We start from the raw sequence: 20,208 nt of genomic DNA on the forward strand, positions 1-20,208 counted from the left end.
TAACTCTAGAATGGAACAACGCAAGGGGCGTGGAGCCTTTTGACACATACTGTCCAGAGAAACTGGCAGACTTCAACGACGCCTATCAACATTTCCTGGCGGATGCCCACTGTCAAGTGACAGTAAATCATAGTTCGGTGTTCTCTGGTAGCTAAGGGTGGCACAAAGAAGAGCCATTAAGTGTCATCCTTGCCCAGGAATATCAACCTGGTGTGTCAAGGGAGGATACCGCACGAGTTTTACAACACAAACATGGAACCAAATCGAGATGTACGTGACACAGGCCACCAAGAGAAACTTCATGAGAGAGCAGAGACGGCGGGATTGCACGCAACGGATGGACAAAAATCCCTACTGACAGATGCGGCGACGAATCCCTCCCCCTCCCATTATATGGTGCCTCGGAACAGTGGAACTACTGAGTGTGTCAGTGAACAATGATTATACGGTTCTTAGTCCAATGTGTGTTTCTGTCAGAGAAACTTTGACTCGTGTGATTTTGCAGGGGTTCGATTTATTGGTCTTTAGTAGACTGAATCTTGTATTTTGCAGGTGTTCTATTTATTGTTTTTTTAGACTTTGACTCTTGTATTTTGCAGATGTTTTATTTATTGATCTTTTTTTTTTTTTTTTTTTTTTTTTTTTTTTGACATTGACTATTGTACTTTCAGAGCTGCTTTATTGATCAATGTTTGTTCTTGTGTGATGTATTAGATTTGTGATATTTTGTTTCGTAAATTCATTCCTGTGGCATTGCATCGTTGCAACTTCCCCTTTGAACAATTATACATGACTGTGCTTAAACTGACACACAATATTTTGTTAGCGCAACGCAATCTGACTTTCAAAATTCCCTACAAAAGAATGGCCCTGACTAACATTAAACTATACCTTTCACAAATCACTTACCTCACAATAATCTTCGCTGCTCAAGCTACTGCAATACAGCGAGCGCCACTACTGCCAGCTAAATAAAAGATTCAAACTATGGAAGGCACTAACTACTGATAGGGATAGTTAGCAAATGAAAGATATTAATAGAGAACAAACAATGTATTTACCTTTATATCATCATATATAAATATAGCAGTTCATGACAAATTTCAAAACTCCGCCATCTCTCTCCCCACATCCACCACTGCTGGCGGCTCACCTCCAACTGCCGCTGCCCAACACTACAATGGCAGACAACAATGCAAACTAGCCACAGACTGCACACAGGTGGCGTTACCAATAAAAAAACCTAAACAGCCTACTTACATAGCCCCCATGCTCCCCACAAAAAATTTTACAAATTTTTTTGGGCAGTGGCCAATACAGATTTGAAAAATTTTTTCATAATTACAATAACAAAGATATCAAAGGCACACACTTATTGATACAATGTTGGTCAAAAGCTAAAATTTTCTCACAGTCCATAAAGATAGTCCTGATCATTCATCATAATAGTAGTTACAGGTTTTTTTCACAAAGTCTCATTAGTGAAAGAAATTGCACACAGAAGTAGTGGATTTCCATGCAGTCTTGAAGAAGTAGTGTTGTCCTTCCAACGGAAAGACAGTGGTCACTCTTGACATGCTGACAGGTAATGGGCCACAACAGAGCAAACCCACAGCACAGTCAGTCGAAATTTTGAAGAGTATTGGTAGGTAGGTCATCACAGAGCAGACCCACTGTAGTCCTGGTAGAGATTACGGTATTGGTGGGCCACCAGAGGTGCAGACCCACTGCAGTCCTTGTAGAAATAATGGTATTGGTGGGTCATCGAAGATGCAGACCCACTGTAGTCCTTGTAGAGACGGCCAGCAGCCATCTGTTGCGACTGTGCAGGTGCACAATCACCATTGAAGAGTCTTGCGGATAATATAGCAAGTCCATAACCACCACTTGTGCACTCACAAAATTTTTGGAATTGTCCATAGAACCAACAATGCTGTTATCCAGTCCCTTGCTGAATCATTAACACACGTGCAAACATTATCAGTCCCTACTTCTCACATATTGTCCATTACTATGACCAACGGAAATGTGTGCAGTGAAATGAATGCTTACAAGTTACTTAGTTTGATAAACTGGTGTCAATTACAATTTTATAACATGAGAATACAATAACAAAGGTACAGAATACATCATTAAAGAACATAACAATACAGATAACATTTGTAGTAAAACAGGCTTTACAAAAGAATAGAAATAAACATATACATCAGTGGAATTATGACATGAGTGCATACATAAAGGATCACAATAACTTTTGAAACATCAACTTCACACATGAGCATTGAACAGAACAGAATTAATAATGTCTAACATCTTTACAAAGTAAATAACATATTATTAATGCCAATTATATTCGAGGATAACAGTATTCCTCATCATAGTGAATGTAGCTTAATATTAAAAGAAGAAAAAATTCTATGAAACTACACAGAGACAGGAAGAAAACAAATACACAAGGGTACACAAACACATAGTGGGATAACACCAATAGGAAAGGACAGGGTTCGTTTTCAGTGTAACATTTGGTACTGCAGTCCAACCCTAAACTTCATATATCTTTCCTCTTATTTCATCCTTTGTTTCCACCAAAAAAATTCTATCAAAGCATGCTTTCTGTATTTATATGTTCACATATTTCTTACCTCATTATTTATTTCCAAGAAAATCCTACGTAAACCTGTTGTCCCTAAACCCTACTTTTTTCTCATATCCTCTTTCAAAATACTTTTTTTTGGCCAGACCATTTTCTTATAGCTTCTCAATGCATTTGTTCCAATTCATCACATCTCGTTCTCTCATATAGCCTACCCCATCTTAAGCTAACTTAAATCTACTGAGCTCAGATGCTAAACTAAGGGACGAGGCAATGCAGCAGCACAAAACAATTAACACAAGCAGCAATGACAAAAAATACAGATTGGCAAAGCTAGCAGCAGCAAATGTAATAACTTATATCAAAACATGACATAGCTCAAGCAGAAAAAAATATTACACTAAAAATGGCCATGTCTAATACCTATGTCACATCTTAACACTAGAGTGATGCATCACAATTTATTCTACAAAAGAAATTACCAAGTACTTGAAAAGAAAATTATGAATGCAGTTCCTGTGAAGGTAAATGTCGCTTTGTGCTCCCTCATTTTTTTTAAAAAAATAATTATATACTCGATCTGTAGACAGAAAATATTTATATTAGTACATCTATAAAATTTTATTTGAACCAATGCAGCAGTGCAGCTAGAACTAGATATCAAATGAAATAAGCAACTATGTACACAGCAAAGCATAAAAACATCGTTCAATAGCCATGTGGCATTTCATAAGTTAGTAGAAAAATCTCTCAACTAGAGAGACAGTAGTCATAATCAGGTGTATAGACATAAAAATATTTCTCGTCATTTCATTAGGCATCCAGTGTAATCATATGTTTTCAAGTTCGACCGTGTCGTTTTTGCGATGCTTTCTACAAAGGAATGTCAGAAGCGAAGTTAATGGCGTCTTTTTTTATTTTTTATTTTTTTCTACCTGTGCCGCTGAAAAGGGCTCGCAATAATGGCTTTTCCTCCAGGCAACTGGCACACCTGGCCGCTCGCAAAGCATTACGTCACGGTCACTTACCTTTCTTACCGACATATTTACGACAGCAGTTTCCGCTACAGTGACAGTCTCATATAAACATTTCACAGGTCGAAAATTTGCGTAACAAATGTGTAGAAAAAAAATCCTGTAAATATAACAGTGTTCAAAAAATTTTCGCCAGCATTGTGATACATTCACGCATATACACACATTTCATAACTCTTAAAGTACGATTCTTGGTTTCCAACATCCTTTTTCACAAATCAGAGTCCCTAATCACTACTCATTATTCCTTACCTTATTCGTCGACACTTCTTCAGTATTTCATCATAAGAAATACGTAGCATAATCAAACTCCTCATATACGGTATCATCATCTTATTAATCATAAACATACCTCAACAGTATAATACACATCGTCGTCGTAATAATATCATAACATCTTAGTCAACTCTCAAAATCGTCGTAGCTTCCTCCAATAATTTCAAAACCTAAAAAAAATTCTCTGCTCATTTCAATAGTGTCATCTACCTCAAACGTACTTTAAAATCATGCTCCCTTACCAAATACATCATTCAAAGCTCTCATAGTATCACAATGATTCCGAAAAAATATGAACAGTTTACAAAGTACAGACAAAATACAGTTTCATAAGTGTGAAGTTACCCAACTGTGTATTGCGTAAACATGTGTCACTGATGTAGTAAAAAAATGTTTATCTCTCAGTTAAATGATCAGATAGCTGTGTAATTTGTGTGTTAGAGAAATATGGTACCGATGTGTAAAGTTGTATAAGCAAATACCATATTAGCTAGGGTTCCTTGTGGTTGCCACACACATGGTACACAAAGTAAGCGTGTACCCCCCTGAGGATCAATGTAATTATACCCTCAGGTGTTACAGATTACGGCAATGGAATGAAATGTATCACGGAAAACTTTCTTTGTAATTCAAAAATCTTTAAAAATAAATGTTTTAAGTACAAAATTAATCACTCAAATACGTGTCCTGTAGCGCTAAATATGCGTCTTGCTGTAAGATAATCTCTGTGGAATTGTCGTAGTTATCGTCCTCCGAAAGCTAAGTTCTGCAGAAGTCAATGTACTTACCACATGATAAACAAAAGTGAAATGCTTTGCGTATAGATATCATAGTTATTATGCTTATTGACGTGATGAAGAAAGTACTGTGCTGTAACGTATTGTTGTGCTACGGAAAAGGCAGTCTCATTGTAGCTATACCACAAAAGTTACTAATAAAACCTGTTTTACTTTCCAGAATAAAACAGAAAACTGTGCAGATATAAAACAGAAACACTGCAAAAGCAACATTGTAAATTGTCACTCATTAGAAGCGTCGTGATAAAACCGTGTAGTTGTCACTTAAACTAACCACTGTGTCGTCTGGTATCTCACAGAAAGTACATTAAACCCAGAATGTATTTTCAAGTAAACCAAAATGTTGCATTAAAATCTCATTAGCAGTACCAGTATGTGTCCTAAGTATGTAAGCCTGATAGTCGTTACGTAATCGTGCAACTAACAAGCAAGAATGTACAAATACAACACTGTGTCGTCTGTTCACTATAACAATGCATTCGTAATTTCTGTTTCAATAAGTTCTCTAGGTTCTTGACTGGATATTTAACTTCAAACATTGTTGCATGTTAACAGATTCTAAGTCTGACAAGCATACTAGTAATGTAAAGTGAAAAGTTTTATGGCAATGACAAAGTTAAAAAGTAGATTATCTTTCAATAAACGGTTTTACATGTGAAATGTGGTGTAAACCTTTACTCTTCCTAGTACGCAGAATTTCAACTTGAATGCAATTATCATGCGGTATTCGTCCGTAAAGAATACTGGAATTTTGCTCAAGGTTAGCGTCAATGTTATTTTTCTCTGAGCCAGCCGGCGCACGCGGCTGCCTGCGGTGTGAGTCATTGTCTGTTTCTTTGTTGGCGCGCGTCGTTACTGGGATTAGGAGGTCTAACTTCCACAAATTCGCCTTGCCGAGAGGGCCCAGCTCTGTTTAAAGCTCGCCAGTTCTGATAGAATTCAGGTCTGTCGTTTTGTCGGTAGTTTACACAGTTTCTTTCGTGTCGGTCACGTGGTGGAGAATTTCTCCCTGATCGTAACTGCGCGTTGAACTGTTGCATCTGAAATTATTCTGTCTCCCTTGATAATAATAGTTCTGATTACCATATTGTCTGTTTCTATGGTTATCTCTGTCATATTCTTTACTACGGAAATGCGATCTTTCTCTGTAACTATTATTACTCTGCCAGTGGTTGTCATATGGGTCGTGTCTGTTTTGGTCATGATTTGCGTTGTGAGAATAGCCTTGTCGTGTCAAGTTATTATTTCTTTCATCGTGGAATTGTGACAGATGTGACCTGTAATAGTTGTGCTCCTGTTTCCGCGTTCCCCGATTGTCAGTGTCAATTTCCAATTCTTGTAACAGACCCTGAAAAGCTTCAATGTCATCTTTGCAACGTCCTGCTAAAATAATATGCCGTAAATGTTCAGGTAATTTGATTAAGCAAATGCGGATGAGTTCTGAGGGGCTGTATGGGTTTGGAAGATATTGATTCTTATGCAACATGTCTTCAAAATATTTCACAAGACTGGAAAATTCAGATTGTTCGAAATGTTTCATCATTATGATGCCATGTCTTACTCGGTCTTGCGTGGCTTGAGACCAATATGCTGAGAGGAAGGCATGGTAAAACTCTCCTTCACTGTGGCAATCGTGAATGACCGATCGCATTCTTACAGCTGGTTCATTCTCTAAATAGCCACACATAAATTCTAATCTGTGTTCTAACGACCAGTAGGGAGGAAAACAATGCGAGAATTGATGGAGCCATGCTTGTGGATGAATGTCGTTGCCAGAATTCTTAAATGTTTTGAATTTACGTGTAGTAATGAACAGCTTATAGTCAAAATCGTCATGTCGGCGAGTCGCATGTCGGTCATTGTTACTTCGTTTCGGCGGTTCCATCTCAAAATCCAATGCGCCTTGCCAATTTCTTTCATAATTTCCGAAGTGTCCGGTGTTATTATTTTGTGGTTGTTCCGTATTTCTATGTCCCTCTTCCCGTATTGGAGCGCGAGTGTCCTCTGAAATACGTAATTCTTGTATTACCTGCGTCAACTGATCTTGTACTTCCCGGATTTCTCTTTTGTACTGTGTATTGATTTGATTTTGATTTTGTTTGAATTTTCTTATTTGTTCATACTCTTCTGTGTCAGTGAAGGCTACGGGTCTTGTGTCATTCAGATCATCATCTACCTTTGTAGATAAGTTAGTGACCTGATCCGAAAGTTCGGCTACTTTCTCCGATAGTGTACTTATTTCCTCCATGTGTCTTTCTGAACCAATTTTCAGGGTATCTACTGAGTCCTTTAAGTTTTCCTGAGTTCTTGCGAGTTGCGTAACCGAATCGGTAGATGCAACTGAGTAAATTTTAGCTTGCAAGGTCTCATGATTTTCATGAACAATAGTTTGCAGTTCTTTTATGGCTGCTTCGTGATTCTGTAATACATTTTCATGACGCGAAAAAATAGGTTGGAAATGCTCACAAATTTGTGTTTTTACGTCATTACAGACCTTTTGACATTTCGATTCGATGTTATGTAACTCAGTGGTTAAATCTTCACGTGTTTGTTCAAGTGTAGTGTCTAACTTTTGAAGATTTTGTTCCATTGTGTCTAACTTTTTGAGATTTTGTTCCACTGTGTCTAACTTTTTGAGATTTTTATCCATTTCTCTCTGATTTTGTTCCATTTGTTGCATTAATTGCAATAATAATGTATTAGTGTCTGGAATCTGTTTCTCTACGCTTTTCGGCAGTGCATTTGCACCGGCAACATTCACATTTTGACAAGCAGAAAATCTGTCTTGACTTATTTGAGAAAACGGTGATGACCCAAAACCTGAATCTACAGTATTTGCGAAATTGTGTCCTGTCATTTCGGATTCCTGAGGCGAGCTGTTGCCGACCGATCGATCGATAATGCTTCCCTGTTCACTACCTGTTTCACTGTCTACACCATTGTTTGCAGCCCGCTCCATTTCCCTATGCACAATTACCAAATTACTACTTGGAACATCAGTTAATTCATTACTCGGTGGCGCTAACACACTGCTTTCATTTTCACTGTCATTTCTCAGTTTACTTTGGAGCCTAGTATTACGTTTTTCACACGCCATTATTGTCACAATATTTCACACGACAACACAGAAAAACACAATTTGAAGATCAAAAATAAGAGAACACATTAACATAGCACTGAAAATAATATCTAGTTAATTGCAGCTGCGAAATACTTGGTGCAAATCTACATGCATGCCACAACTGTTTTACTGTACAACAATGAAAGTCTGCAACTACAAAGGAGATTTTCTCTACAATTACGCGCTAGCAATAAACAATAGCTAAACTAATTACACAAACTACAAGAAAAAATCAGAAGATTCCAGTGAGGTATCCTCGGCTAAGGGTCGACATATGAAACGTCCCCTTTGAACAATTTTACATGACTGTGCTTAAACTGACACACAATATTTTGTTAGCGCAACGCAATCTGACTTTCAAAATTCCCTACAAAAGAATGGCCCTGACTAACATTAAACTATACCTTTCACAAATCACTTACCTCACAATAATCTTCGCTGCTCAAGCTACTGCAATACAGCGAGCGCCACTACTGCCAGCTAAATAAAAGATTCAAACTATGGAAGGCACTAACTACTGATAGGGATAGTTAGCAAATGAAAGATATTAATAGAGAACAAACAATGTATTTACCTTGATATCATCATATATAAATATAGCAGTTCATGACAAATTTCAAAACTCCGCCATTTCTCTCCCCACATCCACCACTGCTGGCGGCTCACCTCCAACTGCCGCTGCCCAACACTACAATGGCAGACAACAATGCAAACTAGCCACAGACTGCACACAGGTGGCGTTACCAATAAAAAAACCTAAACAGCCTACTTACATCGTTTACGAGGTGCATTCCAGTTCTAAGGCCTCCGATTTTTTTCTCCGGACTGGAAAGAGATAGAAACATGGGCATTGTTTTAAAATGAGGCCGCATTCATTGTCAATACGTCCCAGAGATGCCAGTACCGTACGGCAGATGGAATTTTACCGCCAGCGGCGAGAATGATAACTGTTTTAAACACTTAAAATGGCGACGTTTTCCTTACTTGAACAGCGTGCAATCATTCGTTTTCTGAATTTGCGTGGTGTGAAACCAATTGAAATTCATTAGCAGTTGAAGGAGACATGTGGTGATGGAGTTATGGATGTATTGAAAGTGCGTTCATGGGTGCGACAGCTTAATGAAGGCAGAACATCGCGTGACAACAAACCGAAACAACCTTGGGCTCGCACAAGCCGGTCTGACGACATGATCGAAAAAGTGGAGGGAATTGTTTTGGGGGATCGCCGAATGACTGTTGAACAGATCGCCTCCAGAGTTAGCATTTCTGTGGGTTCTGTGCACATAATCTTGCATGACGACCTGAAAATGCGAAAAGTGTCATCTAGGTGGGTGCCACGAATGCTGACGGACGATCACATGGCTGCCCGTGTGGCATGTTGCCAAGCAGTGTTGACGCGCAACGACAGCATGAATGGGACTTTCTTTTCGTCGGTTGTGACAATGGATGAGACGTGGATGCCATTTTTCAATCCAGGAACAAAGCGCCAGTCAGCTCAATGGAAGCATACAGATTCACCGCCACCAAAAAAATTTCGGGTAATCGCCAGTGCTGAAAAAATGATGGTGTCCATGTTCTGGGACGGCGATGGCGTAATCCTTACCCATTACGTTCCAAAGGGCACTACGGTAACAGGTGCATCCTACGAAAATGTTTTGAAGAACAAATTCCTTCCTGCACTGCAACAAAAACGTCCGGGAACGGCTCCTCGTATCACTCAGATAGCTATTCATTCTCATTGGGCTGTGATCGATTAGCCTTTGCATGGGGCATATTTATAGTGAGGAACCCCATAAGGGTAACAATCACATAATTAATTGTAGTTTCAGTATAATGGCACAGTGATCATTGTTTGCTAACTAACTGAAAAATATTAGAGTGATTAAATTAGTGCCACAAAGTTAGTTTAGTTCTACAAATTATTAGTTTTGTAAGATATAGAATTTTTTTGCGACAACCACTTTGTAACACATGTTTTTTTCTCTTATCATTTTTTTGCTTTTGCGGATTGTGCATTCTAATGTTCTGCTTTATAATAATGATATTATTTTCATGTTTTTTTTTAATTGCTGTGGCACCATTGCTATTTTTATAAATTTTGCTTGTTAATAAACAGTCATAAATTTTCCTGTGATCAGATGGCTCTTGCAATGAACGAATACTGGTGAACTCCACAAGGGTAACAACCAGAAATTGTTTTCATATTAATGAGACAGGGACCATTGTTTTTACTTGCTGACCGAATTAGGTCCACACTATCTTTTAAATAGGTGTCACAGATTGTTTTCTTTTTCTCTTTGAGATTGGTAAATTCTAAAGATCTGTTGAAATTATTGTGTTTAACAAATAGTTGGTGACCTTTTGCCTTTTCTTTACATTTTGGTTTAAGTTGGATGTGAGAAGCCTGCTTGGGAATGTCCTAGCATGGCCAGAAAATTCCCTGCACAGTCTTTTCCCGGAGCGTTGGGGTTATGAAAGGTCTCTGTTGGATTCCTTTCATGTTAATTTCTTAAATCTGTTGTCATATACGGCATAAATTCCTCTTCTAAATTTACTGTGGTGTTTCTGACTACCTGGGAGGAGACTGAGCAGGGAAACGTGTTACTTTTACACATAGACAAGAACGATCTGTCACACTACTACACTTTAAAACACAGTTTATATGTAATTCTTGTCACACAGTCTCATACGGAATCTACATCCGCTTTCTTTTATATACTGTATATGATAAGATACTGTCATCCCCTTCCCTTCTGTGTGAAAGAATGAATCAGCAAATGTATTTCTAGTTGCATGCTTGATGGTAGCAGACAAGCCTGTCTGCTAGAGAACAGTAGGACCAACGTCGGAACAGGTAGCTACGCTTTCTAAAAGCAGAGAGGTTTCCATTCTTAGTATGTTCCTGTCCGTCCCTTGTCATGTTGACATAGGAAGCTGTCTCTCTGGTCACTTCTGTTCGTATTTGTGAAGCACGCTCGGTAGGAGCCCAGGTCTGTCTGTCCGCGGCGAGCGTCTGAAGGGGTAAGATCTTCGGCTAAGCGCGTGTGTGCTAAGTCCATAGGACAAGGGATTTCTTAAGTTCAGCCTAACTGAAAGTTTAATCACCTTTATTTCAGGTTTGGATCTAAAATATCTAATGTTATCGTAAATTGCGACACGGTGTATTTCGAGTGTGAAGTTCAGAATATCTTCCGGTAGTTACTTTGTCACTACTTTGTGAGTAAAGTGGAACCACGTGTTGATCAGTAACTGTAACTAAGATCATCAATCTTAAATGCGAATGTGCGTGAGATTATAACGTCTCGTCTTGGCAATATTTTTCAATATAGCAACTTTTCTTTATGTTCAACCCGAGTGGGGTGTCCTTTGAGAGACCAGTACCACGTGCTTATACAATTGTTTTACCCATCAGGTTAATAGTAAGTTCGAGATTTTTCTTTTGTAAATTGCTTTTCGATCTAATTTATTTTAATTATCAAAATTATTGTGGAGTTACACTCTTTGTGTAAACCAAGTTGACCACGTGAAGAATGTGGTGTAATCATCAAAGTAGCCCTCAGCTATTCTTTTTGGGAAGATTTCACAGAGAGTTAGTATGAATTTAGTATACCAGTGTGTGGTAATTACATGATGGACCGGATTGCGCTATGAACGTAACTTGTTTGGGTGAAAATTGAATCGGTTGGTTGTGGTTAATTTCCTCTTGCATATGTTGAAACGTTCTTCGTGTGTTATTTTATGAATGCAGTGTTGTATGCAGTCTCCCAATCTTGCCTCCATATTTGATGTGTTCTGTAAGATTACAAACTCACATTTTCACAATCCTAAATAAGGCACCAGTTTAGTTATGAATCAAGTTTAGTATGCTCAAATTTCAATGATCAATGTTAAAATAAATTTCCAAATATAAACTGATTTATTTCTTTTTATTTAAATTCCGTTATATATATATCACAGGTTGTCGTATGACGATTAAAGGATTATAATTTTAACCCGCTTTTATTTTCTATCATCACCGCTTTCATAACAAATTAATGCAACAACATTACAACCTTCTGGACTTAAAGAAATGAAGGATGTTTCTATAGAATGCTAATCACATACCTTCTGTACAATGAATAATCATATGATGTTGGAATTCAGTACATAGTGTACTGCTTGATACAGTAACGTCGATTAAATATCTATGCGAAACACTACAAGGCGTACTGAAATGAAACGAGCACGTAAGATCACCGGGGGAAAGGTGATCATCTTCATTTTATAGGAAAAATTCTAGAAAAATGTAACTTGACTGTGAAGAATACCGTTTACAGAATACTTGTGCGAATGTTGGTAATCTCCGCTGCGACTGATCAAAGGAGATGTCGGACGAATTCAAAGACGTTCTTCTAGATATGCTATCCGTACATTCGATCAATACTCGAGGATTACGGAAATGCTCTGGGAACTCAACTGGGAATTCCTGAAGTGAAGATGATGTTCTTTTCTTACTTTTCCGCGAAACACGTCCTCCGTCCACAAGACGCCTGACAACTGACTACATTCTGAACAAACCAACAGTGGCAGAGGCAGCCAACTCTGCTTCAATATCTAACGATTTTTTTTGCTTTGTATATTGATAAACAAATAAGAATCATCTGTCTAATAACAAAACTCTGAAAATTTTGATGGAAGGTTTATGTTTCTCATTGTAACGAAAGACTTTAATACACGCGATGTACTTTTTTCGCCTTTGTGACTATCATCAAAAGTCGATAGTGGAAGAACTTTTATTTCATTTTTATTTTTCGGTTGTGCTGTATAAAATAAAACAGAGTACTTGTACGTTAGTGACAATGCACGGCTTTTCTGTGCAGCAACTGGAATGAAGGTCGTCGTTCAGACAGTCGATACTGATCTCCTGTAAATCTGTTGCGATTGTGTGGAAAATAAAAAGGTAACTGTCTTCATGAGAGTATCGTCTCCCGCCCATATACACATAGTGTCGCATTTTGTAATTTCCCTTGGAAATTGAGGTAAACAGTTGCTACCTGCGTGATGCTATAGCGTTCAGAACATAATCGCCGCTTTGTATTACATTCCATCTATCATTCTTTGAGGATATTACACTGGCAACAAACTGCACGATAAAATTTTACTGATCCCGTAAGAGGTGAAGAAGTCGTTATATCGAATCACTGCATAACCATCTCTGAACGTAGTCAATATAGTCCATGTCTACACAAACGCATGTCATTCTCCTCCCGCCCCTTAAAAAAAGTCACTAAAGTGCAAATTGTGTGTGTGTGTGTTTTTTGGGTGAGGAGGAAGTGGGAGCGGAATATACTGAGTCTCTCGTCTCGCTACTCACACACACATCCTTTTTAAGCAATATGCTTTCCCTTCCCATAATATAAAATGCTACTGCACACGATTAACTGATTGACATTCGTTCTCAAATAGCTTACATTAAAATATATATCAAAGAAGTTTTTATGGTACGTACAACATACACTCCTGGAAATGGAAAAAAGAACACATTGACACCGGTGTGTCAGACCCACCATACTTGCTCCGGACACTGCGAGAGGACTGTACAAGCAATGATCACACGCACGGCACAGCGGACACACCAGGAACCGCGGTGTTGGCCGTCGAATGGCGCTAGCTGCGCAGCATTTGTGCACCGCCGTCAGTGTCAGCCAGTTTGCCGTGGCATACGGAGCTCCATCGCAGTCTTTAACACTGGTAGCATGCCGCGACAGCGTGGACGTGAACCGTATGTGCAGTTGACGGACTTTGAGCGAGGGCGTATAGTGGGCATGCGGGAGGCCGGGTGGACGTACCGCCGAATTGCTCAACACGTGGGGCGTGAGGTCTCCACAGTACATCGATGTTGTCGCCAGTGGTCGGCGGAAGGTGCACGTGCCCGTCGACCTGGGACCGGACCGCAGCGACGCACGGATGCACGCCAAGACCGTAGGATCCTACGCAGTGCCGTAGGGGACCGCACCGCCACTTCCCAGCAAATTAGGGACACTGTTGCTCCTGGGGTATCGGCGAGGACCATTCGCAACCGTCTCCATGAAGCTGGGCTACGGTCCCGCACACCGTTAGGCCGTCTTCCGCTCACGCCCCAACATCGTGCAGCCGGCCTCCAGTGGTGTCGCGACAGGCGTGAATGGAGGGACGAATGGAGACTGTAACGACAACTGTACATATAATAATTTTTTTTCTTTATGAATTTAGATAAATTATTGTAAGCAATGTTTTGAACTTCTTTTTCGGTTCGTATCGTGATGTTAAAGAAACTATGAGTAACTTTTGAAATGAATATTATTATTTATGTTAGATTTCAAATAATGTGGTAATCAAAGGGAAGTGTATTTAATGTTAAAACTATTGTAAGATGTGAAAATTGTAATTTATACACTTGGTCCATACGTAGGTAATGCATTAGGATATGTGTAGTAGAAAACCTGTGGTGAATACCCTACCTGTAGGGGAGCGGGAAAAGGTGGAGGCAGGCGAGGCGGGAAAACGCACACTGGCGAGGTTCGGCACAACGGGCACAGTATAACAGTCAGAGGCGAGCAACAGTCGGAAGTGCACGTACTATACCGAGGAGGCTACCCAGGAAAAGTGGATTCCATTGAGCCTCGGATGGACCGATTCCGACGACTACTTGGCATGGCTATATTCTGAGGCACAAAATTGGAAAGATTACGACGCTAAGAAGATGGAAAGTGCCGATGTTGTGTGAGCCTTAGCCGTGCTTGTATGTGTGCCGTGCTGCCCGCTATCTCGCTGCCCGCCAACCGCCGCACCGACTTGCACAGGTCAAACATTTATTTCATCTTTAGAAGTGTATCTGTGTGGACCAGTGTCGAAACTGTTTCTAACTGTTCAATAATAACGTGACTTTTACCAGAATTGCCTTAGCCATTACTAATCCTGATCACTGACCTAGACAGGATCCTTACCTCGTATTGTGCAATCCGAGTATCCTGAACTGAAAGTTTAATATTAGTGTTAACGAAAATTATCAGTAGATTAATCGATGCAATAAAGAAGTCTAAAGTTCAGTGGGTTATTGCAAATGTTGGTAAAGAACAAAGGCATGACTAAATTGGAAGAGAGTTTTTTGAATTGAGTTAGCGATGTTATTTAATTAACTTGAGACAGGAATAATGACAGTTAAATTATTCAGAAGTAAGACAAAAGAGTAGTTATCCATAAATTGATAATTTTGAGTGTTAATTTGCCTTCAGTACTTAATAGTTTCAGTATAACGACCATAACAGTTTCAGGCCCCCCCCCCCCTTCTCTTGTCCATTCCTTCAAACCTTGAAATGTGTTGATCAGATTTGACCAGTAAAGCTAAATTCTATATTAATCCCAAGTGTATCAGTGTTTTCCTATCATTAATAGTGATATTGTGTGTGTAATTTCAAGATTGTCGATGCTAGGGCAATCTATGCCCGATTTCAGTCTGATCAAGATACAAAATGCAGTTTGTAGTTATCATTGCTGTGTGGTGTTGTGTAAATTTAGCTCGTCCAAATTAGTACAAAAAGAGAAAACTTTAGTTCAGTGGATCTTTCTGGTTCCAAACTTTGCCATATAACGCAACTTTACTACGTGTAGTTATGCTTGTACATGCACCCACTTGTACAAGGAAAAACTCAATCATTGCCTAAGTAGGCTGGTGACCGAATTATTAATCGTTGTTAGCATCTACTGTGTGTACTTCTTGTCCATGCAAACGAGCAATTATACTTTACATCTGCTTGATGATTCACTGTAGTTATTGACTGAATATAAGTCCGATCTTGCTTCTATTAGGTACACGCGGTCAACTAATGTACTAAAATCCTTGTTTATAAGGTGAAGCCCGTGAACTTATTGCAGTACAGGCTTTATAGAGCTAACGTACGTCTGAGTAGGGCGGTAGCGTTACAAGTGGCTTCCCGGTGACAGGACATCCAGCTGTTGTCGGTTACAAATTAATGTAAAGATCGAACAGCGGATGTTCAGTGGCAAGAATAGCAATAAAAGTCAGTAAAATAAACTACAGTGTGAGTCAAGTACGGTAGTGTGGTGTAGCGTACATTCAGTATGGACGGGAAAGTAGACGGGGTAGATGTGCCGAGCGAAATGGAGAATGCGGCTGGCAGTAGCCGGAGTTTACGCGGCCAGATAACAGATGGCGTTAGCGAAAGACAGTTGACGTACATACAATACCACGAACATGACAATGAACAGATTGAAAGGTTGAGATCGCCTCGGACACAGCAAGGAATAAAACAGGAAGTAGAAGGTGACGTTGTAGATGATAGTGGTTATGTAAACGAATCCACTGACATGTTTGATTCACCACAGATAAAGAAAGAACCGAAAGAAACTTTTGAAGTAGAATCGGAACAAATCGATCCTGTAGAACAAAACAGTATAAAAATTTTAAGTATGAACGACTTATTTGAACAATTAACCAAACAAATTGCAGGACAGAATGAGCAGCTTAAAACGCACGTTGATGAGCAGTTCAAAACGCAGGGCCATCAGCTCAAAACACAGAATGAGCAGCTTAAAACGCACGTTGACGCGCAACTCAAAATACAGGGAAGTCAGCTCAAAACACAGAACGAACAGCTTAAAACATACGTTGACGAGCAACTCAAAACACAGAATGAACAGCTTAAAACACACGTTGACGAGCAACTCAAAACACAAGTGGATCAAATTAAAGCACAGGTCGAAGGACAGGGAATTAAAATTAGTAAACAAATAGAACAGGTAGAACAAAAAGTGGGTAATTTACGTTCTGTGGTAAATACACTGAAACTTGAAATTGATACCATTAACAAAAATATGGATACTGTGCAGGAGGAAATTGGAGACATTAATAGTAGATTCGATGTTGAAATTCTCAACATCCAAGAGAAAGTAGAACCTCTGGTTGAAACTAAGGTAGACGAAAAAGTTTTCGGTCTCAAAACTGAGATCGTAAACGAATGCCGACACGGGATATCACAATTGAAAAAGGTAGTTTTAGACACTGAAAGGCATTTAAGTAAAAAAGTAACCGGATGTGTTCAAAATTGTGAACAAAATACTACGAAAATTCAAGGCAGAATTTTCGATCTGGAGAGCAAAATTAAAGATAGGCCTGGTGTTGTCTGTAATGGCACACCAATTACGAAGCTGTTAGAAGGCGAGGAACGCTTCGATCCAGCCAAGAAACATAACGGGTGGCATCTGTTAGATTTTATTAAAAATTGCGAGAGAGTATTTCCTGAGCTCTTATCTGATCAGAAAAAGATAAACGTCGTAATTAGCGCCTTAGCGGGTGATGCTAAGCGCTGGGGGATAAATTTAAATACCGAACGAATGACGTTCGAAGAATTTAGGCAGAGATTTACGGAAGAATATTGGTCTGAACAAAAGCAGGACCATTTGTGGCGCGAGTTTATCATGGCCAAACAGCATGATAACCGGGGCAGAAATTCTTTGAAAGATTTCTGTGAGTATTGGTACCGAAAATTGACACACTTAAGAGGTAGAAGATCAGATTCGGAAATTATCTGGGAGCTATATAAAAAGCTTCCGGAGGATTCAAAGAGGTATGTAGGAAGCAATCATCGTAGCTTCCAAGCATTTCTAGAAAGGGTCGAAGACGAAGACCATTGGCGCGAAAGTCGTGCCAATTATCAAAATTTTGGTAACCGTAATAACCGAAACAATAACGAAAGAAATGACGGCGATGGATTTCGAGTCAATATAATACAGAGAGGAAGAGGCAGAGGAAGAGGCAGAGGAAATAATCCAGGTCGCGGTAGAGGGTATACCGCGCAAAATAATAACGACGCGGGAAACTAATTTCCGCGAACGTTGCGGGCCAAACGGAAGCGGACAATACATACCGGCCCCGATTTAAGAAAAGATACCGGACCGACCGTAATGTAATGAGACAGGCTAGGGACGGACATGGAACGCCGCAAAGTATTGTGGCGAAACAAGCGTCAGGTGTGAGCCAGAATGAGTCATCTCTGCCGCACAGAGCGCTATATGTTAACAGGCGAGTAGAGCATCAGAGGGCAACGGCCCAGCCTAGCAGAACATCTGTTCGGAAAGAAGCCGCTAGCAATACGGCGGCAGTAGATACGAACGTAGCCGTAAGAGCTAATGAAAATTCTACGAGTGATAATTCCGTGGCAAAGGAAATAATAAATGAAACTGTGAATACACAGAGAGGTGCGGTTAGCAGTGTTTGCAATGAGATAAAAGGCGAGGATGAATTAGCAGAAGTAACTGATTGGCGTGTGCAGATCGATGATCTGTACAAGGGCCTAAAGCAATGTGAGTGGGAGGAGTTTAAAAGGGAGTATGAGGCGAAGAAATTAGTTGGTGGAAAGAGAGATAGTAGGGACGTCCATAAAGTGACGTGGCCCAAATTTGAAGAGGGGAGAATAAATAGCGCCGCGCAAAGTACGCGTGCTGCCGATAGGAGGAAGGTTAATGATAGGAAGGATTTGAAGGATGAAATCCTCAGCATTGACGAAGAAATAACTTCTGCTAATAGTCCGCCAATAGTACAAGCTGCTACCGAGAGGCACCGTGGAGAAGGGGTAGATGATTACCTGAAAGTAATTAAAGTCCACGAGGATTACACTAAATATGAAGTCACAATAGATGTAAATAAAGCTGATGATGAGGCCGTTTTGCCAAAAGAGGAGATTGAATTAAAATCCAAGCCTGACGACAATACAGAGTAAGAACTTAGTGCCTGTCTCAGAAAAGCTTTTATGTTAGAACCTGAAAGCGATCCGGAATGGTCGGATTCCGACGATAGTTCGGATGATGAAAGATACACAAATACAGACGAATATGAATGTACTAACTCTCCCTATTATGCAAAAATAGCGTACTTAAGTGAATCTGATGTTGAGGAAGAGAGTAGTGGTGATTCTAGTGAAGATGAATTTTCAGGTGTAAAGGAAAATGAATATACTTTTACTGAAAGAGGATATGAGAAAATCAGTGAAAATAAAGGGGATGCAGTTAATTGCAATATTGTACCTAATGATGAAGAAACTTCAAAGCAAAATCCAGACGGTGAGGCCAAACAAAGAAAGAAAGAACCACCGGACGACTCAGTGTTTATTTTGCAAAGAGTTCAAGTAACCAAAGACTTTGAACTCCAGAAACCGAAAAAGCCGCCAGATATAAATGGTTCACAGGTCAGGAACGTATCTTGGGACGATGTCACAGTCGACCAAGGTGCGTTGTGGAAAAAACAGGAAGGGGCATGATTTAGAGCCTGGGGCAGGTTTATATCGGATTTTGAGAATGTCATGAACACATTACATCATGAAACTACAGGATTTCCACCGGAAGAAATTTTGTTAGGCAGAAGTAGTAAAAGTTTAATTGAAGAAAAACTAGAGTTTCCACCTGGTACAAGTTTGGGATTGGATCAAAAGAAAGAATTGGTGATAAAAAGGGCAAAGCAAAAAGCTGAATCTAGATCTAAAAGACACAATAAAAATTTAAAAGTTTCAAAATTTAAAATTGGAGATTATGTTCTTTTAAAAACCCACGAAAAGTCTAGTGAACTAAACCATGAAATTTCAAAATTTAAATATATTTATAATGGACCATATATAATACAGAATATTCCACACTACAATGCTTACTACCTGATCTACCCAAAATCCAAAAGACCTTTAGGTGTAAGAAATATTGTGGACCTGAAACTGTATGTTCCTAGGAACGAGTAAATGTGCAGTATCTTATGCTGAAACCAAGTTATTCTAAATGTATCTAATCTTTGTAAATGTCTGTATACCCTTGAAAGTGTGGTAATGTAGTTATGTGAGTTTCAGATTACCAATTGTACTGTAACTGTAAAAATGTATGGAGAAAAGGACTGAAAAGAAAGAATAAATGCTATCAGCCAGATAAAAGATGTGACTGTCAAAAAATGAAAATGGGCAGTGTATGAACCATAATATGAAGGACTGCCAAATACCAATGAGGGCAGGTAAATGAACGATGGAAAATTGTAAATGTGATCCTGGAGATGTGACAATATGAAGTGAAAAGGACTGCCCAAATCCGCATAATAGGCAGCAAATACGTGTAGTTAATTTTCTGAATATATGTGTGTGTGTTTTGTTTAGTAAGTAAGAAAATGGACTGCTATTCAAAGCAAGCAGCGACAAATTATCTTATAGTGTATACAAAATACACTCCTGGAACTTGAAATAAGAACACCGTGAATTCATTGTCCCAGGAAGGGGAAACTTTATTGACACATTCCTGGGGTCAGATACATCACACGATCACACTGACAGAACCACAGGCACATAGACACAGGCAACAGAGCATGCACAATGTCGGCAC

This window comes from Schistocerca americana, chromosome 3 (genome assembly GCF_021461395.2).
Source record: "Schistocerca americana isolate TAMUIC-IGC-003095 chromosome 3, iqSchAmer2.1, whole genome shotgun sequence".
In the NCBI taxonomy this organism is placed as follows: domain Eukaryota; kingdom Metazoa; phylum Arthropoda; class Insecta; order Orthoptera; family Acrididae; genus Schistocerca; species Schistocerca americana.